Raw genomic sequence first — 26,982 nt, forward strand, 5'->3', positions numbered from 1 at the left:
GATTGAAACCGCCCACCCTAGCCAGGCACCATAGTAACCATTTGCATGAGTTGTTTTAGGACGGGAGGTCCTGGTAAGGAACAGTGAACTAATAAGCCTCTACCAACCAGAAGAGGTAGGGAAAGGTCAAAAGGAAACATCACCTGTCCAACTACCTCCCAGAATCCTTCTCTCTGGCATCCACCTTGGCTGAACAAGGTGTGCACCACCAGGAAGGACTCTGAGTCAGAATGACTGGCTAAAGACAACCTAGAAACCAAAACCATCACCATAAAACTCGACATGTGACAGAGCAGTTCTCCTGGGTTCCCTTACCCTACTGCTCTCCACCCGAGTGCCCTTTCCCAATAAAATCTCTTGTTTTGTCAGCACATGTCTCCTTGGACAATTCTTTTCTGAGTATTAGACAAGAGCCCAGTTTTAGGCCCTGGAAGGGGTCCTCTTTCCTGGAACAGAAGGACAGGGAAAGAAGACATAGCATCCAACAATGAACCAGGTAGCCTGGGGGCACTACTCTTCCCCCCTGCCACCAACTGCAAAGACCTTTACTGACACTTAGGGTCCTCTATTTTCCGTGCCTGAGTTGGAACACCATATTGACTCCATTTGAGAGTTTTATTTCTTGTCCTCTCACATATAAGCAGTTAAAAATACTTTGAAATATCTCACCTGCCTTCCCTTCCATCCTTCTTTTTAACATTTTTGCTCTTTTCCTTGCTTCTTTGCCTATGAAAGTCTTGAAGCAAGAAGACTGAGGATTTTGAAGATAAGAGTAGAAAGGGAAGACAAGGACCCTCCACCTAGTTTCAAAACTTAACTTATGGCATGCTTCTGGCTCTAACTTGTCTTGAATTATCTCCCCTCATGCTGACAACATCCATGTTGCCTATTATTTTTTGTCTGATATTTGGCCCAACTAAGTCCTGACCATGAATATTACTAAAGTAACATCAGAGATAGCATGCATCACAGTAAGCCTCACTGCTATGATCAGCCTTGCCAGACTTCCTGTTTCCTTAACATTAAAAAAAAAAAAAAAAAAAAAAAAACACACCTTTCTCAACCAAATTTCAGCATGTGTGAAGCTGCTCATTCTTATCCGACTCTTTGCAACCCCATGGACTGTAGCCTACCAGGCTCCTCTGTCCATGGGATTTTCCAAGCAATGGTACTGGAGTGGATTGCCATTTCCTTCTCCTGGGGATCTTCCCCACCCAGGGATCGAACCCAGGTCTCCCGCATTGTGGACAGATGCTTTACTGTCTAAGCCACACACCAGGAGAACCTCAACCTTGACTCCTGCATTGCCCTCTCATTGACAGAGCCATATGAAGATAGAAGAAGAACCTTAAGATATAAGCTCAGATGAAAAAACATAGTCTTGGTTAAATTGGCACTCATTTAATAAACTTTCTCTTAAGGCAGTACTGATCTAGCACCTAAATTAGACTATGGTGACTTATACAATAGATTCCATGCCATATAGCAAAGGCAAGATTCTGGAAATAATAGATTTCATTCATATTACTTTTCTAAAAATAAAGTAAGAAGAAAAAATGTGCATTTACCTGGGACAAAGCTTCCCTGGACCACCTCCTTGTATGCCCACCAGCCTTCGTGGATTTTTGGTGAATTCTGTTGAGCTAAAGGAAAAAAAAAAAAAAAAGGAGAAAATAGACTAAGATGATAGCAGAGAAGTATTGTATCCTGATTGTCCAATAAAGAAGAGTGACTGTACATAAAATAATACTTTTCTATCCAAAACTCAAACTATAGAATATAACAGCAACATTTCACCTCCTTATTTTCAAATTATTAACCTGTAAAGATACTGTCATAAAGTTTTATTAAAAAAAAAAAAACTCAGGATATTTCTGCTGAAGAGAAATAGTAAGGATGTATGTAAGCTTATTTGAATTTCTCATCACTTATCTCTAACTCACCTCTTTTTTTTTTTTTTTAACCTGCCCCCTACACATACGTATACACACACATCTATATAAGGAAGACCTATCAGTCTGACTGAAGAATCAATTCAAGAAATGTCATTTAAAAAGAAGCAAAAGGAAGCCCCTGGATAATTAAAAATGTTGCAACTGACAAAAACAACACTGAAAGACTCTGTTACATCAAGAGAATTGCAAAACACTTTGCTCCCTGTCCATTTCCATTCATTGTTTCTTCAGCAACTCATCCATTAAGATGTGGCATTATATAAGATTTTAGCAGGCAGCAAGACAGTCAGACCATCTGAATCAAGTTTCTTATGATGGAACTGCAGAGTTTCTGTTAGCTTTCTTTGACATGCATTTAGAATGATCCAAATTCACCCTGCAAAAATCAGTCAGCCTGAGCAGGGCCCATTGGATGACATCAATTACAAAACATGATAGGTACAGATTAGAATTGAATAAAACAAAGGCTTTCACATCATATGTTCAAAATTCCCATTTAAATGGGCAATTTGGAAAGACAGGGAAGTACATTATTAAAGCAACTCATTAAAAATGCTCCTGTAGTACCATAGGGGTTTATGTGAGCTAGGGAAACAAGAGAAGTACTGCTGCTGCTGCTTCTGCTAAGTCGCTTCAGTCGTGTCCGACTCTGTGCGACCCCATAGATGGAAGCCCACCAGGCTCCCCTGTCCCTGGGATTCTCCAGGCAAGAACACTGGAGTGGGTTGACATTTCCTTCTCCAACGCATGAAAGTGAAAAGTGAAAGTGAAGTCGCTCAGTCGTGTCCAACTCTTAGCGACCCCATCAGCCCACCAGGCTCCTCCATCCATGGGATTTTCCAGGCAAGAGTACTGGAGTGGGATGCCATTGCCTTCTCTAAGAAGAACTGCATTTCCATGTTAATGCTTCCCTGGTGGCTCAGCTGGTAAAGAGGTCTCTGCCCTCAATGCAGGAGATCTGGGTTCAATCCCTGGGTTGGGAAGATCCCCTGGAGAAGGGAAAGGCGACCCACTCCAGTATTCTGGCCAGGAGAATTCAATGGACTGTATAGTCCATTGGGTCGCAAAGAGTCAGGCATGACTGAGCGCTTTTCACAAGAAGATCCTCAATAATTATCTTGTGGTTGCTTCCATCTGACTTTCAGTGGGTGAAGAGATGATTAAGAATTTGTCAGAGCAAACATGTGAACAGAAAGCAGTTTTAGCTTCTGCTGTGTTCTTCACTTCTTTTTAGTTATGGATTGGGATCGTTACTTGATGTTCAACAAGCCCCTGGGAAAAATCAAGGTAATTAATCAAAAAAAGTGTTCACAAAGCTGTTATCACTACCAGATAAGGAAATACACATAGCCAAGGTTTTTCTTTTGATAGTAAGGAAAAGCGATTTCAATTTTATTCTCTTTCTTGTGGCAGTTCCAACCACAGAAGATAAGATATAATTTAGAATCACCTTATACTTTGGCCCAAGCAGGGCTGAAGTCAAACTTTGCATTAAGAAATGAATTTTTTTTTTAAGTGGTGGAGCAGCCTATGTCACTTTTACTCGAAAGGATTAAAATGAGATCATGATTAAAAGGTTCAAAGGTACCTGGAGTTGAAAATGAAGAAAAAGAAAGTCCCTAACATCACAGATTCTGAACCTGATATTCTAGAAACATTACAGTTGGGATTGGCCACTCATTCTGATCTTATAATCATTACAAAATTTCTGTCTACCTGCTGTTCCCAAGAATACCACAAATACCACATTTATTGTTCTCTCCACACCTTTGATGTACCTTACCCCTGCCTCAGCCCCTCCTACGGTAATCCCTCATCTTCCTGAATTTAAGAGCATTCCGTTCAGTTTAGTTCAGTTCAGTTCACTCAGTCATGTCTCATTCTTTGCCACCCCATGGACTGCAGCATGCCAGGGATCCCTGTCCATCACCAACTCCCCGATATAACCCAAACTAATGTCCATTGAGTGGGGGAAGCCATCCAAGCATTTCATTCTCTGTCGTTCCCTTCTCCTCCCGCCTTCAGTCTTTCCCAGCATCATGTGGACAAAGTATTGGAGTCTCAGCTTCAGCATCAGTCCTTGTAATGAATATTCAGGACTGATTTCCTTTAGGAGGGACTGGTTGGATCTCCTTGCAGTCCAAGGGACTCTCAAGAGTCTTCTCCAACACCAAAGTTCAATTCTTCAGTGCTCAACTTTCTTTATAGTCCAGCTCTCACAGCCATACATAACTACTGGAAAAACCATAGCTTTGACTAGATGGACATTTCTTGGCAAAGTACTGTCTCTACATTATAATATGTTGTCTGGATTGGTCATAACTTTTCTTCCAAGGAGCAAGAGATTTTTAATTTCATGACTGCAGTCAACATCTCCAGTGATCTTGAAGCTTAAAAAAATAAAAATAAAGTCTTTCATTGTTTCCACTGTTTCTCCATCTATTTATCATGAAGTGATGGGGCCAGATGTCATGATCTTAAGTTTCCTGAATGTTGAGTTTTAAGCCAGCTTTTTCACTCTCCTCTTTCACTTTCATCAAGAGGCTCTTTAGTTACTCTCTGTTTTCTGCCATAAGGGTGGTTTCATCTGCACATCTGAGGTTACTGATATTTCTTCTGGCAATCTTGATTCCAGCTTTTGATTCATTCAGCACAGTATTTCTCACTATGTACTCTGCATATAAGTTAAATAAGTAGGGTGACAATATACAGCCTTGAGGTACTCCTTTCCCGATTTGGAACCAGTCTATTGTTCCATGTCCAGTTCTAACTGTTGCTTCCTGACCTGAATACACTTTTCTCAGGAGGCAGGTCAGGTGTTCTGGTATTTTCATCTCTTTCAGAATTTTCCACAGTTTATTATGATCCACACAGTCAAAGGCTTTAGCATAGTCAATAAAGCAGAAGTAGATATTTTTCTGGAACTCTCTTTTTCGATGAATCAACATATGTTGGATTTTGATCTCTGGTTCTTCTGTTTTCTAAATCCAGCTTGAACATCTCGAAGTTCATGGTTCACATACTGTTGAAGCCTGGCTTGGAGAATTTTGAGCCTTACTTTGCTAGCATGTGAAATGAGTGCATTGTGCAGTAGTTTGAGCATTCTTTGGCATTGTCTTTCTTTGGGATTGGAATGAAAACTGACGTTTTCCAGCCCTGTGGCCACTGTTGAGTATTCCAAATTTGCTGGCATATTGAGTGTAGCACTTTCTCAGCATCATCCTTTAGGGTTTGAAATATCTCAACTGGAATTCCATCACCTACACTAGTTTTGTGCATAGTGATGCTTCCTAAGGCCAACTTGACTTTGCATTCTAGGATATCTGGCTCTAGGTGAATGATTACACCATCATGATTATCGGGGTCATGAAAATCTTTTTTGTATAGTTCTATTTATTCTTGACACCTCTTCTTAATATCTTCTGCTTCTGTTGGGTCCATACCATTTCTGTTCTTTATTTTGCCTATCTTTGTATGAAATATTCCCTTGGTATCTCTAATGTTCTTGAAGAGATCTCTAGTCTTTCCCATTCTATTGTTTCTTTGCATTGATCACTGACGAAGGCTTTCTTATCTCTCCTTGCTATTCTTTTGGAATTCTGCATTCAGATGGGTATATCTTTACTTTTCTCATTTGCCTTTCACTTCTCTTCTTTTCACAGCTATTTGTGAGGCCTCCACAGACAACCATTTTACCTTTTTGCATTTGTTTTTCTTGGTGATGGTCTTGATCCCTGCCTCCTGTACAATGTCATGAACCTCCATCCATAGTTCTTCAAGCACTCTATCAGAGCTAATCCCTTGAGTATATTTCTCACTTTCATTGTATAATTTTTAGGGATTTGATTTAGTTCATACCCTAATGGTCTAGTGGTTTGCCCTTCTTTCTTCAATTTAAGTCTGAATTTGGTAATAAGGAGTTCATGATCTGAGCTACAGTCAGCTCCTGGTCTTTTTTTTTTTTTTTTTTGCTGACTTCATAGAATTTCTCCATCTTTAGCTGCAAACACTATAATCAATCTGATTTTGATATTGACCATCTGCTGATGTATATGTGTAGAGTCTTCTCTAGTGTTGTTGGAAGAGGGTGTTTGCTATGACCAGTGCGTTCTCTTGGCAAAACTCTATTACCCTTTGCCCTGCTTCATTCTGTAATTCAAGGCCATATTTGCCTGTTACTCCAGGTAGTTCTTGACTTCCTACTTTTTCATTCCAGTCCTGTATAAAAAAATGAATATCTTTTTTGGGTGTTAGTTCTAGAAGGCCTTGTAGGTCTTCATATAACCATTCATCTTCAGCTTCTTATTTGTCACTTTCATTAATTCAGTAAATATTTGGTGAGTACCTATGTCTATCAGGCAGAATTATAAGCGTCAGTAATACAAAGTGTCTATTTTCCAAGAACTTATATTCTACTGGAAGGAGACAGATAAAAGCAAACAAATTGAATTTAACTATAATAAAAATACTAGTAGAGGAAAGTACTTTTTGGTACAACTAAAGAAGGTGAGGCAATAGAGAATGGGCTTCCCAGGTGGCATTAGTGGTAAAGACTCCCCCTACCAATGCAGGAGACTCAGGAGATGCAGGTTCAATCCCTGGGTTGGGGAGATCCACCAGATGAAGAAATGGCAATCCAATCCAGTATTCTGAAGTGACTTAGCATGCAAAAAGACACATTAGATAGTATAATAATGATGGCTTTGATATTTTGATACTTAATCTAAGATTTAAATAACAACAACAACAAAAAGACCTGGCTTCCAGAAAATCATTTTCTATAGCATTTCAGGGGGATTAAAAGATCCTGAGAAAGCAAGTAGGTGTAGCTTTCCCCAGAAACATAAAAGTGGTTATTGTGTTTGAACCATAGTCAACATATGGGGAGAAAGGGTCCAGATGAGTCCTAATGATTTAGGTGGTAGTCCAGGAGCAAGAAGATGGTGGTTTCAACTAGCATGTGCATATGTGTGTGTTTGTGTGTGCACATGCCTGTTCAGTTGTGCCCAACTCTTTGTAACTGTAGCCCACCAGGCTAATCTGTCCATTGAATTTTCCAGACAAGAATACTGGAGTGGGTTGCCACTTCCTACTCTCATCAACTAGCAAAATATTAGTGAAAATAGAAGTGAATGGACTATACACACACACACACTGATATACATACATTATATAAAATACATACATATTTTATTTCTCTGTATATTTTAGAGGAAGAGTGACAGGACTTGCTGATGAGTTGAGTGAAGGAAGTTAAACACCATAGATCAAGGATAGCTTCTACCGTTTTTGACCTAAGTGATTAGATATTTAAAGTTATTGAGATTACAAGGGATACTAAGGGAAGAGTAGCTTTGAAACATGGAGTAAAGACCTCTGTTTGAGAAGGCTAGTGAGCAATTTTATGGGGAGATGTTAAGCAGGCAGTTGGATATAAAAGGTGTTCTGAGATCAAGACAAGACATACATTTATGATTCTTTGACATATAAATGATATTTAAAACCATAGGTTTAGAAGACGTCACCAAGAAAAAAGTAGAAATATGTAGAGAGAGACCAGAGGAACACAGAATAGAGTTCTAAGATGTTCAGTATTTAGAAGTTAAACCAAAATTTCATACAAAATGAAATTGAGAGACAAAGGCCACTTAAGTTGGTAAAAACAAAAAAATAGGAGAGAAAATAGAGGCCTCATGCCATTCTTTTAACTATTTTACTTCTCTCTCTTTGTCTCTCTCTCTCGTTTTTGAACTTTTAGATTTATAGAAACATTACAAAGATAGTACAGAGTTCCCATATACTATATAATGTATTCCTATCTCCTTTATTACTTCATAATAACATACTTCATTAATACATTTATCAAAATTAATAAACTAGTGTTGAAAAATTATTATTAGCTTAAGTCCACACTTTATTTGGGTTTTCCAGGTGGTGCTAGTAGTAAAGAACCCAGCTGCCAATGCATGAAAAGTAAAAGATATGGGTTCGATTCCTGGATCAGGAAAGATTCCCTGGAGGAAATCATGGCAATCCACTTCAGTATGGACAGTGGAATCCCATGGATAGTGGAGCCTGGTGGGTTATGTTTCATAGGGTTGCAAAGAGTTGGACACGATTGAAGTGACTTGGCATGCATGCACACTTTATTCAGATTTCCTATACTTTTAGCCTATTGTCCTTCTTGTGTTCAAGGATGGCATCTAGGGTTCATGTCTTCTTAGTCTTCTCATGGCTGCAACAATTTCTTCATATTTTTCTAACCTGTGATTTCCCTATATCCCTGTCTCCTTAAGCAAATTAAAACTATATCAAGTGTAAATGTTGTGCCTTGTCTACTATAATGCAACTCATATAATAGGTGCATTGGTCACAGTTTTAGTGAACATTTGTTTAATAAATCTAGGAAGAGAGAAAGATGTAAATCACCATTCAGAAATGCTATTTACAAGTTTGTTAGGAATACCCACTCCTCAGACTCCTTGCCACATTTATTGTTGTTTAGTCACTAAAGTGTGTCCAACAATTTTGTGACCCCATGGAGTGCAGCCTGCCAGGATCTTCTGTCCATGAGATTTCCTGGGCAAGAATAAAGGAGTGGGTTGCCATTTCCTTACTTTAAAATAAGTTTAATGTTAAATAATTTCTAGATTTTAAGAACCACGTAACTAAAATAGTAACAATAGTAGAATACAAATGAAAAGGGATAGAAAGATCAGCTCTAATCTTTATAAGTGTAGCTATAATTTTGTTTTCTGCTTCTTTCACCAAACATTGCATCATGAGTTATTTTCTCTATACTTATTTTTAGTGTGCATATAATATTTATTTTAGTAACCATGCCATAATTTCGCAGTGATTTCCTGTCTATTGACCATTTTATTGTTTGAATACTGCAATTATCTTTTTTCAGTTCCAGAGTGTCCACTGATCTCCCTCTTTAAGAACCTTTCTTTGAGACAGTATACCAAAATCAGGGTCAAAAAACAACACATAAGTGCACTTGTTAAGTTACTTTATTTTAAAAAAATAAGTTTAGTAGGTTGCATTGCCATAGTAATGACAGTGATTATATTTTAAGGGAATACTGAGGAAATTTCAGACAATGATAAAACAATACTATTCCATTTAAACATAATTTTGACTTCTGAAAAATAGGCAAGAAGTATTGTAACTATTTAATGAATAATTCTCTTCTGTCATAAATTCATGAGATGAATGTTTCATCAAACTGAATACACATTTTGTATTTTACTTTATTACTATTATGTATCATCTTGAAATCAGGTATAGATGTATTATCCATAAATATTGTAGATTAACTTGGTAGTAAAATTGATTCATGTTTTAAAACAGATAGATAAAACTTCAGGTGCAAAAGTTTCAAATCCATGCCAAGATTCACCTGACCTCCCACAAGTCACAGGGATAAGGAGAATGTATGTGCTGTATTCAGAATACTAAAAGAGTATTGACATACTAAATCAATTTTTAAACCACAGTTGATAAACTATTGACAATTTTTAAAATAAATGAATTAGTTAATTATGGGATTAACCTCATTTCACACATAATTTCCAATCACAACCAATATCTTTGAATGAAACTAAAATCTCCTCAAAACTATCTTAAGCTTGAATTTAGCAAGGCTTAGTCAAATGAAAAGAAAGGAAATAAGCAGACTTTTGGTATCTTTTGAGAAGCAGTGGAGATCCAACCAGTCCATTCTAAAGGAGATCAGCCCTGGGATTTCTTTGGAAGGAATGATGCTGAAACTGAAACTCCAGTACTTTATGATGCTGAAGCTGAAACTCCAGAACTTTGGCCACCTCATGTGAAGAGTTGACTCATTGGAAAAGACTCTGATGCTGGGAGGGATTGGGGGCAGGAGGAGAAGGAGACGACAGAGGATGAGATGGCTGGATGGCATCACTGACTCGATGGACGTGAGTCTGAGTGAACTCCGGGAGTTGGTGATGGACAGTGAGGCCTGGCGTGCTGCGTTTTATGGGGTCGCAAAGAGTTGGACACGACTGAGAGACTGAACTGAACTGAACTGAGAAGCAGTGAGAAATAATGGAAGATACAAAGCAACTTGTAATTGAATTTAAATTTACTACCAAATTCTGTGTTACTTTGAACAAATAATTTCATATTTCAAATTCTCAAACAACAACAACAACAGAACATCCAGTGTTCTTATCTAAAAATTGATAACAGCTATCTTGAAAGACTGTCAAAAGAACGTCAATATGATACTTTGTGCTTACAATATAACATATAATGCTTTTATTATTTGATGTTAATGGTTGGTGGTATGGTATGGGAGAAAGAGGGGTAGGTCTGGAGCACTTCAACCGAAAGGCAGAAAAGGAATCTGACAAATGACATAAAGTAGAAAGTTGTTCAGAAAACAGAAACTAGAACACAATTTTACTTGAATTGGGTTGAAATTAAAAAAAAAAAAAGAAAGAAAGAAAGATAGAAAGAAAGAAATGATAGGATAGCTTGAAGAAGCAGTAATTGCACATTTCATTCTCCAGTTCCTGAGCTAATTCACAGAAGGGAAAAATAGCCCCAAACAAGGCCCAGGCTTTCTGTCTTGTGGGTCTACTTTCTGCCGTATATGAATTCAAACAACCATGGTGTGTATGTACAACACAGGCCAGAAGCAGAAAGCTGCTTTCATGGCATAAGCTTAGAATTGCTCATAATGCGCATTACTCCTTCCTATATTTTACTGACTGGAATTTAGTTTTTTGAATGTATTTAAATGTAAAGGAAGCTAGAGAAATGTTGTCCAACTATAGACTACATGATAGTTTTGAACTGGATAGAATGAAGGTAAGTCTTATAGAATCCTCCACATTTCACAGTGATGAAACAGAACCCAGACCATGGGGGACCCTCAGAGGTACACATCCTTTCTGTGTCCCCATTTTTTATTTATAGGACATAGGCTTCATTCAGCTTCCTTGATCATCCCTGCATTCCAAAGGGCAAATTCAAATAGTTGCTTAATGTAGAAGGGAGGGAATGCAGAAACAAAGGCTGAACAGTCAAGAAACAGTACTGCAACTGTGGGGCAGTGTCCTGGTTCCTCCTTAAGGAATATGCAAAGCAATCAGCTCAGTTCTGTTGCTCACTCTTTCCCACTCTTTGCGACAATACCTTTGAGTTTTCTATAGGAGCTAAGGTCCCTGCCCAGGTGGAAGAGGGCAATCTCAGGCTGAGCACAAGATTTCTGGAGCATGGCACAGTTACTCACCATTAGCCAATCAGAAGACTTTCTGCAAACAAGTGTTGTTGTTTGTTCTGATCCCATCCCCAAATAATTCTCCCTTTAAAAACTCATTGTCAGGCACAATTTTCAGAGTTGGTTTTTGGACAAGAGCCCACCTTCCCAGGTTGCTGGCTTGTTGAATAAAACAAGCTTTACTTTCCAACCAACGCTTGTTTATTGAGCATCAGATTTCCAGTGGTGAGCAGTCAGTCTTCAGTTCAATAACACTGATACTGAAGAAAGTTTGGAAGCTTCTCATTCTTCTAACATTGACCAAAAAGAGGAGGAAATATGTCTAGGAGAATATGTAGCTAGGGCGGCAGTAACTTCTGACTTGCCTGTTATGTACAGTCATTCAGTCATGTCTGACCCTTTGTGACTCCATGGACTGAAGCACGCCTGGCATCCCTGTCCTTCACCATCTCCAGGAGTTTGCTCAAACTCAAGTTCGTTAAGTTGGTGATGCCATCCAACCATCTCAGCCTCTGTTATCCCCTTCACCTGCCTTAAACCTTTCCCAGTATCAGAGTCTTTTCTAATGAGTCAACTCTTCGCATTAGGGGGCCAAGTATTGGAACTTCAGCTTCATCATCAGTCCTTCCAATGAATATTCAGAGTTGATTTCCTTTAGGATTGAATGGTTTGATCTCCTAAGAATCCAAAGAACACTCAAAAGTCTTCTCCAACACCATCATTCAAAAAAATCAATTATTTGGTAATCAGCTTTCTTTACAGTCCAGTTCTCATGTCCTGCATAACTATTGGGAAAATCATAGATTTGATTATATGAACCTTTGTTGGCAAAGCAATGTCTCTACTTTTTAATATGCTGTCTAAGTTTGTCATAACTTTTCTTTCAAAGAGCAAACATCTTTTAATCTCATGGCTGGAGTCACCATCAGCAGTGATTTTGAAGCCTAAGAAAAGAAAGTCTGTCACTGTTTTCATGGTTTCCCAATCTATTTGCCATGAAGTGATGAGATAAGATCCCATGTTCTTAGTTTCTTGAATGATGAGTTTTAAGTCAACTTTTTTACTCTCTTCTTTCACCCTCAACAAGAGGTTATTTAGTTCCTCTTCACCTTTTGTCATAAGGGTGGTATCATCTGCATGTCTGAGGTTATTGATATTTCTCCTTGCAAACTTGATTCCAGCTTGTGCTGCTTCATCCAGCCCAGCATTTCACATGATGCACTCTGCATATAAGTTAAGTAAGCAGGGCAACAATATACAGCTTTAACAAATTATTTTCCCAAATTGGAACACGTCCATTGCTGCATGTTCAGTTCTAACTGTTTCTTCTTGACCTGCACACAGGTTTCACAGAGGGCAGTTAAGGTGGTCTGGCATTCCCAGTTCTTGAAGAACTTTCCACAGCTTGCTGATATTCACACAGTCAAAGGATTTAGCATAGTCAATGAAGCATAATTAGATGTTCATCTGGAATTCTCTTGTTTTTCCTATCATCCAAGAGACATTGGCAATTTGATCTCTGGTTCCTTTACTTTTGCTAAACCCAGCTTGTACATCTGGAATTTTTGTTCATGTACTGTTGAAGCCTAACTTGAAGTGTTTTGAGCATTACCCTGGTACCATGTGAAATGAGTGCAGCTGTGTGATAGTTTGAACATTCATTGGCATTGTCTTTTTGTGGGATTGGAGTGAAAACTGACCTTTTCCAGTCCTGAAGTAACTGCTGAGTTTTCCAATTTTACTGACATATTGAGTGCAGCATTTTCACAGCATCATCTTTTAGGATTTGAAATAACTCATCTGGAATTCCATCACCTCCAATAGCTTTGTTCATAGTAAAGTTTCCTAAGGCCCACTTGACATTGCATTCCAGGATGTCTGGCTCTAGGTGAGTGATCACACTATGGTATTTATCCAGGTCGTTAAGATCTTTTTTTGTATGGTTCTTTTGTGTATTCTTACCATCTCTTCTTAATATTTTCTGTTTCTGTTAAGTTCATACCATTTATGTCCTTTATTGTGCACATCTTTGCATGAAATATTCCCTTGGTATCTAATTTTCTTGAAGGGATCTCTAGTCTTTTCCATTCTATTGTCTTCCTCTATTTCTTTGCATTGTTCACTTAGGAAGGCTTTCTTTTCTGTCCTTGCTATTCTTTGGAACTCTGCACAGTTGGGTACATCTTCCCTTTCTCCTTTGCCTTTTGTTCTTCTTTTTCAGCAATTTGTAAGGCCTCCTTGGACAACCTATTTGCCTTTTTTTTTACCCCCTTGGGGATGGTTTTGATCACTGCTTCCTGTACAATGTTACAAACCTCAATCCACAGTTCTGCAGGGACTTTGTCTATCAGATAAAATCCCTTGAATCTGTTTGACTTGCCTAGGATATTCCTCAGAGAAGGCAATGGCAACCCACTCCAGTACTCTTGCCTGGAAAATCCCATGGATGGAGGAGCCTGGTAGGCTGCAGTCCATGGGGTCGCTAAGAGTCGGACACAACTGAGCAACTTTACTTTCACTTTTCCATTTCATGCACTGGAGAAAGAAATGGCAAACCACTCTAGTGTTCTTGCCTGGAGAACCCTAGGGACGGGGGAGCCTCATAGGCTGCCGTCTATGGGGTCGCACAGAGTCAGACACAACGGCAGCGACTTAGCAGTAGCAGCGGCAGAATATTCCTTATTTACCCTGTCTCAATACATTTATAAATAGGGCTCTCTTTGGCTCTCAAAAGTTGTGGTTTAGATGATAAATTATATGGTAATTTTTGCACACAGCATTCTTTGCCATGTCACTTTAGCCATTTTGAAGAGAGCCTGTAGGACACTTTGATTCATATCGGATTAGCCACATATTGCTGAAAACTTCATCATGTATGTGTGTTATCTAACCTAAATCAAGAATTGTACCTTTTCCCTCCCTTCCTGTACTCTTTCTCTCCTGCTGTGGATAAAGAATGTCACCTACCATTTCAGTAAACAAAGATGCCATAAAGCCATCAGCCACTGAAGCTGTTCCACTGGTGTTCTCTGAAGGTAATTCAGGATAGAGGAAAAACAATAGAGTGACCCTAGATAGTTAACATGCAGACCAAAGGACTGATTCCAATAAACTCAGATTCTTGCATCTTCCCCAAAATAATAAAACACTAAAATTATTAACTTGAGATGTCTATTTTTTGCGATTAGCAGTAATCTTTTTAATGTCTGACTACATTTTCTTTCAACAAAAATTTCTATATATTCTGGTTCCTCCCTTAATTCTTTGGAGCAGTTTCTCAGAACTACATAAGGTGATGCCTTCTCATGCAACAGTTTTCTGTAATGCCCTGAAAAAAACATAATTCTCAACTTCCAGGCTATGCTTTTTTTTTTTTTTTTCCAATCAGCACTACTAACTTCATCACCATTTACCAGGAGATAAATCAGGAAAACCAATTCATTCGAACCTAGACCCAATTACTAGAAACCTGAGGACCCAGATACATTTCCTCTTATTTAAATCTTAGATGAAAAGAGATAAATTTCAAGGAAATAAGCTTACTGAAGTTATTAAATGTTTTAAAGGCTGGGTGGTGATGGAGTTGAGTGGAAGGAGGGGTTCCCTTCTGTAGTTACCTTTCTCTATTAATGACTCTGAGGGATGAGGTGGGGAGGGAGGTGGGAGGGAGGTGGGAGGGGGTTCAGGATGGGGAACACAAGTATACCCGTGGTGGATTCATGTCAGTGTATGGCAAAAACCACTACAGTATTGTAATTAGCCTCCAATTAAAATAAATAAATGAATGTTTAAAAAATAAATGTGAATCTGTAATAATAATAATAATAATAAATTAGAGATGCACTTTGCAGCAAAAAAAACGTAAAATAAAATAAATAAGTATTCAACATAACCCTCGAAACATTTCTTTAACTCCAATAGAGTGAGAATCACTGCTGGAATGAGATGTAGTATAAGAGACTGAATATATTAAATTATAATTACCTTATAAACAAATTATCTAACTATATTTAATTCCCTTCTAAAGGTGGGCTAACCTATTCAGAAAAATATAAATAAAACATTGAATTATAGATGTAGAAGAGAAGCTGGAAATCCTGTTCTATGCTCCCCTCATTTAGCAGAGGGAGAAACTGAGACTTAGAAGAGTAAAACCCTTCAGAAGAATTAACAACAGGTAGCCAACAAATACTGTGACTTAAGGCCTTTGGTGATCAAACTGCTGCTCTTCCAATTACATATAAAATGATTTTAAATGAGTAGAAAAAGAAAAGTTTAGTCATCATTTAAACAGAACATCCAGTTTCAGTAATTTAGGATTATCAGTTCAGTCGCCAGCAAATTCCAAGATTATATCATAGTATTGGTACTAATTCTACCAAACAAATCTCTGATAATGAGATTTGTTCTTCTTGACATGTGCAAAGGATCCTTGAAAAGAATGTGTACTTCCACTAGGAAAACCAAGTGGAAGTAGACTTTGATAAGTTCTAGAGTTATAAGTTACAGAAAATTCCTTCTGTTCTTTAATCATCTACTTTCAGAACTATGTGCAATGTCTTCTTTAGGTCTACTTGCTTGTAAATCAAATACAGATCATCATGAGTGAAAAGAGAGCATTATGAGAAGCAGCTTTCTCTGAGATCTGCTCTAAAAGTTCATCCCTAATGGAAACAGCGGAAAGTGTACTTCAAAATGACTTTTTTCCCTCAAATAAAAGATTTTCTCAAATTTATGGGAATGCCAAGAACAGCCTTTCTGTAATAAATGTTGCATGCAGTCATACCAAAACCAAGAAATGAAAAGAAAGGAACAACTTTACAAATACTCTTTTATCACAGGAGTAAGGAAGAAGTTATTCCTGAGAGCCACACCACCCTTAATTTATAGAGAAAAAAAAATCACCAGGTACAAAAGTGGAAAGTATATCAAAGATTATTAATAACTCAGCCAATAAAATGTTTTCATCATCCTAGGAGATTTTCCCTGTCAATATCTTGTCTATAAAGTAAGGAAATTCTCTAACATCATTAGGTTAATTAGGTTCCACTTGCTTATATTTTTGACTCTCCTCTTTCACTTTCATCAAGAGGCTTTTTAGTTCCTCTTCACTTTCTGCCATAGGGGTGGTGTCATCTGCATAGCTGAGGTTATTGATATTTCTCCTTGCAATCTTGATTCCAGCTTGTGCGTCTTCCAGTCCACCATTTCTCATGATATACTCTGCATAGAAGTTAAATAAGCAGGGTGACAATATACAGTCTTGACGTACTCCTTTTCCTATTTGGAACCAGTCTGTTGTTCCATGTCCAGTTCTAACTGTTGCTTCCTGACCTGCATACAGGTTTCTCAAGAGGCAGGTCTGGTGGTCTGGTATTCCCATCTCTCTCAGAATTTTCCACAGTTTATTATGATCCACACAGTCAAAAGCTTTGGCATAGTCAATAAAGCAGAAATAGATGTTTTTCTGGAACTCTCTTGCTTTTTCCATGATCCAGCGGATGTTGGCAATTTGATCTCTAGTTCCTCTGCCTTTTCTAAAACCAGCTTGAACATCAGGCAGTTCACGGTTCACATATTGCTGAAGCCAGGCTTGGAGAATTTTGAGCATTACTTTACTAGCGTGTAAGATGAGTGCAATTGTGCGGTAGTTTGAGCATTCTTTGGCATTGCCTTTCTTTAGGATTGGAATGAAAACTGTGTGAAAAAGTTGGCTTAAATTCATGGAATCCGGTCCAATCACTTCATGGCAAATAGATGGGGAAACAGTGGAAACAGTGTCAGACTTTATTTGGGGGGGGGGGCTCCAAAATCACTGCAGCTGGTGAGTGAAGCCATGAAAAGACTCTTACTCCTTGGAAGAAAGTTATGATCAACCTAGATAGCATATTCAAAAGCAGAGACATTACTTTGCCGACTACGGTCCATCTAGTCAAGGCTATGGTTTTTCCAGTAGTCATGTATGGATGTGAGAGCTGGACTGTGAAAAAGGCAGAGCACCGAAGAATTGATGCTTTTGAACTGTGGTGTTGGAGAAGACGCTTGAGCGTCCCTTGGACTGCAAGGAGATCCAACCAGTCCATTCTGAAGGAGATCAGCCCTGGGGTTTCTTTGGAAGGAATGATGCTAAAGCTGAAACTCCAGTATTTTGGCCACCTCATGCGAAGATTTGACTCATTGGAAAAGACTCTGATGCTGGGAGGGATTGGGGGCAGGAGGAGAAGGGGATGACTGAGGATGAGATGGCTGGATGGCATCACTGACTCGATGGACGTGAGTCTGAGTGAACTCCAGAAGATGGTGATGGACAGAGAGGCCTGGCGTGCTGCTATTCATGGGGTCACAAAGAATCGGACATGACTGAGCGACCGAACTGAACTGCACTGCATCTTTTTTAAAATTTTAATGATTAAATTGGAGTATAGTTACTTTACAATATTTTGATGGCTTTTTCCATACATAAACATTAATCAGCCATAAGCATACATGTATCTCACCTATCCTGAACCCCCCTCCCACCACCCTCCAGGCTGTCACAGAGCACTCTAGGAGACAAGTCCAAAAATATATTTCTGTGATTTATGTCCAAGAATGTCCTTCCTAGGTTTCCCTCTAATAATTTTACAGTGTTTGACCTTATGTTTAGGTCTTTGATCTTTTTAAAATTATGTAATTTTATTTATTTATTTTTGGCTGCACTGGGTCTTTCTTGCTGTGCAGGCTCTTCTCTAGTTGCAGTGAGTGAAGCTACTCTCTAGTTGCAGGGCACGGGCCTCTCATTGCAGTGGCTTCTCTTGTTGTGGAGCACAGGCTCTAGGGCATGCAGAGCTTCAGCAGTTGCAGTTCCTGGGCTCTAGAGCAGGGGACCAGGAATTGTGGTGCACAGGCATAGCTGCTCCCCAGCATGTGGTATCTTCCTGGTTCAGGGATCAAAACTGTATCTTCTGCATTGGAAGGCAGATTCTTTGCAGTGAGCCACCAGGGAAGTCCTTTGATCCATTTTGAGTTTATTTTTATGGATGGTATCAGAGAGTGTTCGAGTTTCATTCTTTTAAATGTAGCTGCCCAATTTTCCTAGCTTATTAAAGAGGCTGTCCTCTCTCCATTGTATAGTCTTGCCTCTTTTGTAATAGACTAATAGGACATAGGTATGTTGGTTAATGTCTGGGCTTTCTATCCTGTCCTGCTGAATATGTCTGATTTGTGCCAGTACCATACTGTTTTGACTATGGTAGCTTTACAGTATAGTTTGAAGTCATGGAGCCTGATTCCTCCAGCTCCATTTTTCTTTCTTAGGATTGCTTTGGCTATTCAATGTTTATTATGTCTTAAAATTGCTCTGGTTATTCAAAGCCTTTTGTTTCCATTCAAACTGTAATTTTGTTGTTGTTCTAGCTCTGTGGGAAAATGCCACTGGTAATTTAATAAAGATCACACTGAAGCTGTAGATACCCTTGGGTAATACAATACGGATTCTCCCAAACAAATAACATCTGTTTGTATCATCCTCAACTTCTTTCATCAGCATCTTATAGTTTTCAGAGTACACATTTTTGCCTCCTTAGTTGGACTTATTCCTTTTAGATGCAATAGCAAATGGGACTGTTTCCCTTAATTTCTCTTTCTGATTTTTCACTGTTAGCATACAGAAATGTAAGAGATTTCTATGTAATAATTTTGTGTTCCACAAGCTAACGGATTATGTGGAGGTTAAACACTATGTTACTAAACAGCCAATGGATCACTGAAGCAATCGAAGAGGAAATAGAAAATGCCTAGAGAAGAGTGACAATAAAAACACAACAAACTAAAACCTATGGGAGGCAACAAAAGAAATCCTAAGAGGGAAGTTTACAGCAATACAGTCCTACCTCAGAACATAAGAAAAATATCCAATAAATGACCTAACCTTACACCTAAAGCAACATAGAGAAATAAGGACAAATAAAACCTAAAGTTGGTAGAAGGAAAGAAATCTTAAAGATCAAAGCAGAAAACAAAGACATAGGTACTAAAAACCAATAGAAAAGATACATGAAACTAAGGTCTTGTTCTTTGAAAAAAATAAACAAAATTAATAAACTTTTAGCTAGACTCATCAAGTAAACAACAGAAAGGACTCACAACAATGAAATTAGAAATGAAAGATCATAAGCAATTGCCAGAAACAATTTTATGCCAAGAAAATGAACGCTAGAAGAAATGGAAAAATTCTTAGAAAGTTACAACTTTCCAAGACTGAACCATAAAGATATAGAAAATATGACTAAACCAATCACAAGTACTGAAATTGAAACTGCGATTAAAAAATTTCCAACAAACAGAAGTCCAGAACCAGATGGCTTCACAGGTGAATTCTACCAAACATTTTGAGAAGAGTTACCTATCTTAGGAAGAATTACAGATGAAGAAACAATCCCAACCTCATCCTATGACGACACAATCACACTGATTCTATCATTATGTTGCTGCTGCTGCTGCTAAGTCGCTTCAGTCATGTCCAGCTCTATGTGACCCCATGGACTGCAGCCTACCAGGCTGCCCTGTCCCTGGGATTCTCCAGGCAACAACACCAGAGTGGTTTACCATGTATACTTTTCCAATGCATGAAAGTGAAAAGTGATAGTGAAGATTCGCAGTCATATCTGACTCTTAGCGACCCCATGGACTGCAGCCTACCAGGCTCCTCCGTCCATGGGATTTTCCAGGCAAGAGTACTGGAGTGGGGTGCCATTGCCTTCTCCATTAATATCCTGCAATTCTAAAATTCCACTTTCTTTGAGTCATGCAATTCTGAATTTCAAAGTTAGCCAAAAGCAGACCCAGAAAGAGTATATGTAGTCTGAAGCAAATGCTGTGCTCTAATTCTCAAGCTCAAAAACTTCATACTGGAAGATTATAAAGAATTTCATATGAAATATATCACTATTGACCTTAACTGAGCTTTTCTGTCACTTTCGTACCTTTTTTTTTTTTTTTTTTTGGTCATTAGTGTACTCATGCATGGCTGCAAAATGGAAAAATTCTGACTTTGGTGAATGTATACACAATGATGCCATCACTGGGTCTAGGACTGCCTGGCATTAGGTTTTAGGCTTGAGTTGGAGCTGAAGGTCTTCTCGGTAGCCAAGAGTCAACAAAGAGAAGAAATAATAATAGGTAACATTTAAATAGTTTTTATTCAAAAGCATTATCCTAAGCACTTAATGTATATTGACTCATTAAAGTCACATAAACTCTTTTTAATGAACTTTGTTAATTTTATCTTTTTTTTTTTTAATTGGAGGATAGTTGGTTTACAATACTGTGTTAATTTTTCCTCTTCAACAACATGAAATCAGCTATATGTATACATCTATTCCCTCCCTCTTAGCCTTCCTTTCACTCCCTCACCATTCCAACCTTCAGGTCATCGTAGAGCACTGAGTTGGGCTGCCTGTGTTACACATTTTACCCATGATAGTGTATCTATGTCAATGTTACCCTTCCAATTCATTCCATTCTGTCTTTCACACCCTTTATCCACAAGCCCATTCTCTATGCCAGAATCTCTATTCTTATTCTGCAAATAGGTTAATCAGTACCATTTTTCTGGATTTAATATATATGCATTAATATGTAATATTTCTTTCCTCTTTCTGACTTACTTCACTCTGTATGACAGATGCTAGGTTCATCCACATCACTACAAATGACCCAATTTGCTCTTTTTATGGCTGAGTAATATTCCACTGTACACATATTCTATACCATCTTTCTCTACTCATCTGTTGATGGACATTTGGTTATTTCTATGTCCTGGTTATTATAAACAGTGCTGTAACGAACATCACAAATGAAGTGAAGTGAAGTCGCTCAGTCATTTCTGACTCTTTGCAACCGCATGCACTGTAGCCTGCCAGGCTCCTAAGTCCACAGAATTTTCCAGGTAAGAGTACTGGAGTGGGTTGCCATTTCCTTCTCCAGGGGATCTTCCCAACCCAGGGAACGAACCCAAGTCCCCCACACAGCAGGCAGACACTTTACCGTCTGAGCCACCAGAGAAGCCCCTATGAACTTCCCTGTTGGCTCAGATGGTAAAGCGTATGCATACAATGCAGGAGACCTGGGTTCAGTCCCTGGTTGGGAAGATCTCCTGGAGAAGTAAATAGCAACCCACTCCAGTATTCTTGCCTGGAGAATCCCACGGACGGAGGAGCATGGTAGGCTACAGTCCATGGGGTTGCAGACATTGGGGGTACATGTATATAAGCACTCTTCAGTGTCACTTTCATCATTCCCATTTTGCAGGTAAGGAAGCCAAAGTTTCAATTCAGTTCAACTCAGTTCAGTTCAGTCGCTCAGTCGTGTTCAACTCTTTGCGAACCCATGAACTGCAGCACGACAGGCCTCCCTGTCCATCACCAAATCCCGGAGTTCACTCAGACTCGCATCCACCGAGTCAGTGATGCCATCCAGCCATCTCATCCTGTTGTCCCCTTCTCCTCCTGCCCTCAATCTTCCCCAGCATCAGGGTCTTCTCAAATGAGTCAGCTCCTTGCATCCGATGGCCAAAATATTGGAGTTTCAGCTTCAACATCAGTTCTTCCAAAGAACACCCAGGGCTGATCTCATTTTGGATAGACTGGTTGGATCTCCTCGCAGTCCAAGGGACTCTCAAGAGTCTTCTCCAATACCAGAGTTCAAAAGCATCAATTCTTCAGTGCTAAGCTTTCTTTATAGTCCAACTCTCACATCCATACGTGACTATTGGAAAAACCATAGCCTTGACTAGACAGACTGTTGTTGACAAAGTATTATCTCTGCTCTTTAATATGCTGTCTAGGGTGGTAATAACTTTCCTTCCAAGGAGTAAGTGTCTTTTAATTTCATGGCTGCTGTCATCATCTGCAGTAATTTTGGAGCCCCAAAAATAAAGTCAGCCACTGTTTCCACTGTTTCCCCAGCTATTTGCCATGAAGTGATGGGACCAGAGCTGTAATCTTAGTTTTCAGAATGTTGAGCTTTAAGACAACTTTTTCACTCTCCTCTTTCACTTTCTTCAAGAGGGTCTTTAGTTCTTAATTTTCTGCCAAAGGTGGTGTCATCTGCATATCTGTGGTTATTGATATTTCTCCTGGCAATCTTGATTCTAGTTTGTGCTTCTTCCAGCCCAGCATTTCTCATGATGTCCTCTGCATAGAAGTTAAATAAGCAGGGTGACAATATACAGCCTTAACGTACTCTTTTCCTGATTTGGAACCACTCTGTTGTTATATGACCATCTCTAACTGTTGCTTCCCGAACTGTATACAGGTTTCTCAAGAGGCAGGCCAGGTGGCCTGGTATTCCCATCTCCCTCAAAATTTTCCACAGTTTGTTGTGATCCACACAGTCAAAGGCTTTGGCATAGTAAATAAGGAAGAAATGTTATTTTCTGCAACTCTCTTGCTTTTTCAATGATCCAGCAGATATTGGCTGCGTTTTCTAAAACCAGGTTGAAGTACGTGGTTCATATATTGCTGAAGCCTGACTTGGAGAAATTTGAACATTACTTTACTAGCATGTGAGATGAGTGCAACTGTGCAGTACTTTGAGTGTTCTTTGGCATTGCCTTTCTTTGGGATTGGAATGAAAACTGACCTTTTCCAGTCCTGTGGCCACTGCTGAGTTTTCCAATTTTTTTGACATGTTGAATGCAGCCGTTTCACAGCACCATCTTTTAGGATTTAAAATAGCTCAACAGAATTCCATCACCTCCACTAGCTTTATTCATAGTGATGCTTCCTAAGGCCCACTTGACTTCACATTCCAGGATGTCTGGCTCTAGTAAGTGTGGGTGATCACACGATTGTGATTATCTGGATTGTGAAGATCGTTTTTTGTACAGTTCTTCTGTGTATTCTTGCCACCTGTTCTTAATATCTTCTGCTTCTATTAGATCCTTACCATTTCTGTCCTTTATTGAGCTCATCTTTGCATAACATGTTCCTTTGGTATCTATAATTTTCTTGATGAAATCTCTAGTTTTTCCCATTCTGTAGTTTTCCTCTATTTATTTGCACAGATTGCTGAGGAAGGCTTTCTTATCTCTCCTTGCTCTTCTTTGGAATTTTGCATTCAAAAGGGTATATCTTTAGTTTTCTCCTTTGCTTTTCTTTTTTTTTTTAATTGTTATTTATTTATTTATTTTTAAATTTCAAAATCTTTAATTCTTACATGCATTCCCAAACATGAACCCCCTCCCACCTCTCTCCCCATAACATCTCTCTGGGTCATGACCATGCACCAGCCCCAAGCATGCTGTATCCTGCGTCAAACATAGTCTGGCGATTCAATTCTTACATGATAGTATACATGTTAGAATGCCATTCTCCCAAATCATCCCACCCTCTCCCTCTCCCTCTGAGTTCAAAAGTCCGTTATACACATCTGTGTCTTTTTTCCTGTCTTGCATACAGGGTCGTCATTGCCATCTTCCTAAATTCCATATATATGTGTTAGTATACTGTATTGGTGTTTTCCTTTCTGGCTTACTTCACTCTGTATAATCGGCTCCAGTTTCATCCATCTCATCAGAACTGATTCAAATGAATTCTTTTTAACGGCTGAGTAATACTCCATTGTGTATATGTACCACAGCTTTCTTATCCATTCATCTGCTGATGGACATCTAGGTTGTTTCCATGTCCTGGCTATTATAAACAGTGCTGCGATGAACATTGGGATACATGTGTCTCTTTCAATTCTGGTTTCCTCGGTGTGTATGCCCAGCAGTGGCATTGCTGGGTCATAAGTTAGTTCTGTTTGCAATTTTTTAAGGAATCTCCACGCTGTTCTCCATAGTGGCTGTACTAGTTTGCATTCCCACCAACAGTGTAGGAGGGTTCCCTTTTCTCCACACCCTCTCCAGCATTTATTGCTTGCAGATTTTTGGATTGCAGTCATTCTGACTGGTGTGAAGTGGTACCTCATTGTGGTTTTGATTTGCATTTCTCTAATAATGAGTGATGTTGAGCATCTTTTCATGTGTTTGTTAGCCATCCGTATGTCCTCTTTGGAGAAATGTCTATTTAGTTCTTTGGCCCATTTTTTGATTGGGTCGTTTATTTTTCTGGAATTGAGCTGCAGAAGTTGTTTGTATATTTTTGCGATTAGTTGTTTGTCACTTGCTTCATTTGGTATTATTTTCTCCCATTCAGAAGGCTGCCTTTTCACCTTGCTTATATTTTCCTTTGTTGTGCAGAAGCTTTTAATTTTAATTAGATCCCATTTGTTTATTTTTGCTTTTATTTCCAGAATTCTGGGAGGTGGATCATAGAGGATCCTGCTGTGATTTATGCCTGAGAGTGTTTTGCTTATGTTCTCCTCTAGGAGTTTTATAGTTTCTGATCTTACATTTAGATCTTTAATCCATTTTCAGTTTATTTTTGTGTGCAGTGTTAGAAAGTGATCTAGTTTCATTCTTTAACTAGTGGTTGACCAGTTTTCCCAGCACCACTTGTTAAAGAGATTGTCTTTACTCCATTGTATATTCTTGCCTCCTTTGTCAAAGATAAGGTGTCCATAGGTGTGTGGATTTATCTCTGGGCTTTCTATTTTGTTCCATTGATCTATATTTCTGTCTTTGTGACAGTACCATACTGTCTTGATGACTGTGGCTTTGTAGTAGAGCCTGAAGTCAGGCAAGTTGATTCCTCCAGTTCCATTCTTCTTTCTCAAGATTGCTTTGGTTATACGAGGTTTTTTGTATTTCCATACAAATCTTGAAATTATTTATTCTAGTTCTGTGAAAAATGTGGCTGGTAGCTTGATAGGGATTGCATTGAATTTGTAAATTGCTTTGGGTAGTATACTCATTTTCACTATATTGATTCTTCCGATCCATGAACATGGTATATTTCTCCATCTATTAGTGTCCTCTTTGATTTCTTTCATCAGTGTTTTATAATTTTCTATATATAGGTCTTTAGTTTCTTTAGGTAGATATATTCCTAAGTATTTTAGTCTTTTCGTTGCAATGGTGAATGGAATTGTTTCCTTAATTTCTTTTCTACTTTCTCATTATTCGTGTATAGGAATGCAAGGGATTTCTGTGTGTTGATTTTATATCCTGCAACTTTACTATATTCATTGATGAGCTCTAGTAATTTTCTGGTGGAGTTTTTAGGGTTTTCCATGTAGAGGATCATGTCATCTGTAAACCTGGGCCATAAATCTAAACTTGATAAATTCAAAAAAATCGAAATCATTCCAAGCATCTTTTCTGACCATAATGCATTAAGATTAGATCTCAATTACAGGAGAAAAACTATTAAAAAATTCCAACATATGGAGGTTGAACAACACACTTCTGAATAACCAACAAATCACACAAGAAATCAAAAAAGAAATCAAAATATGCATAGAAACGAATGAAAATGAAAACACAACAACCCAAAACCTGTGGGACACTATAAAAGCAGTGCTAAGAGGAAAGTTCATAGCAATACAGGCATACCTCAAGAAACAAGAGAAAAGTCAAATAAAAACCCTAACTCTACAACTAAAGCAACTAGAAAAGGAAGAAGTGGAGAACCCCAGAGTTAGTAGAAGGAAAGAAATCTTAAAAATTAGGGCAGAAATAAATGCAAAAGAAACAAAAGAGACCATAGCAAAAATCAACAAAGCCAAAAGCTGGTTCTTTGAAAGGATAAAGAAAATTGACAAACCATTAGCCAGACTCATCAAGAAGCAAAGAGAGAAAAATCAAATCAATAAAATTAGAAATGAAAATGGAGAGATCACAACAGACAACACAGAAATACAAAGGATCATAAGAGACTACTATCAGCAGTTATATGCCAATAAAATGGACAACGTGGAAGAAATGGACAAATTCTTAGAAAAGTACAATTTTCCAAAACTGAACAGGAAAGAAATAGAAAATCTTAACAGACCCATCACAAGCATGGAAATTGAAACTGTAATCAGAAGTCTTCCAGCAAACAAAAGCCCAGGTCCAGACGGCTTCACAGCTGAATTCTACCAAAAATTTTGAGAAGAGCTAACACCTATCCTCCTCAAACTCTTCCAGAAAATTGCAGAGGAAGGTAAACTTCCAAACTCATTCTATGAGGCCACCATCACCCTAATACCAAAACCGGACAAAGATGTCACAAAAAAAGAAAACTACAGGCCAATATCACTGATGAACATAGATGCAAAAATCCTCAACAAAATTCTAGCAATCAGGATCCAACAACACATTAAAAAGATCATACATCATGACCAAGTGGGCTTTATCCCAGGGATGCAAGGATTCTTCAATATCTGCAAATCAATCAATGTAATTCACCACATTAACAAATTGAAAACTAAAAACCATATGATTATCTCAATAGATGCAGAGAAGGCCTTTGACAAAATTCAACATCCATTTATGATAAAAACTCTCCAGAAAGCAGGTATAGAAGGAACATACCTCAACATAATAAAAGCTATATATGACAAACCCACAGCAAACATGATCCTCAATGGTGAAAAACTGAAAGCATTTCCCCTAAAGTCAGGAACAAGACAAGGGCGCCCACTTTCACCGCTACTATTCAACATAGTTCTGGAAGTTTTGGCCACAGCAATCAGAGCAGAAAAAGAAATAAAAGGAATCCAAATTGGAAAAGAAGAAGTAAAACTCTCCTTTGCTTTTCACTTCTCTTCTTCTCACAGCTATTTTTAAGACCTCCTCAGACAGCCATTTTGCTTTTTTTTACATTTCTTTTTCATGGGGATGGTCTTGCTCCCCATCTCCTG

At 38.5% G+C, this 26,982-nt stretch overlaps 1 long non-coding RNA gene across 1 annotated transcript in view; it reads right to left on the reverse strand.

The window, feature by feature from the left end:
• Positions 1-1,275: 1,275 nt before the first annotated feature.
• The window catches only part of LOC114112495 (uncharacterized), a 112,739-nt gene continuing 87,032 nt past the window's right edge, over positions 1,276-26,982 (reverse strand). The window contains exon 3 of the long non-coding RNA XR_006061067.2: positions 1,276-1,643. This is a non-coding gene — a long non-coding RNA (uncharacterized LOC114112495). The remainder of the gene's footprint in view (positions 1,644-26,982) is intronic.

This window comes from Ovis aries, chromosome 11, assembly GCF_016772045.2.
Source record: "Ovis aries strain OAR_USU_Benz2616 breed Rambouillet chromosome 11, ARS-UI_Ramb_v3.0, whole genome shotgun sequence".
In the NCBI taxonomy this organism is placed as follows: Eukaryota; Metazoa; Chordata; class Mammalia; order Artiodactyla; family Bovidae; genus Ovis; species Ovis aries.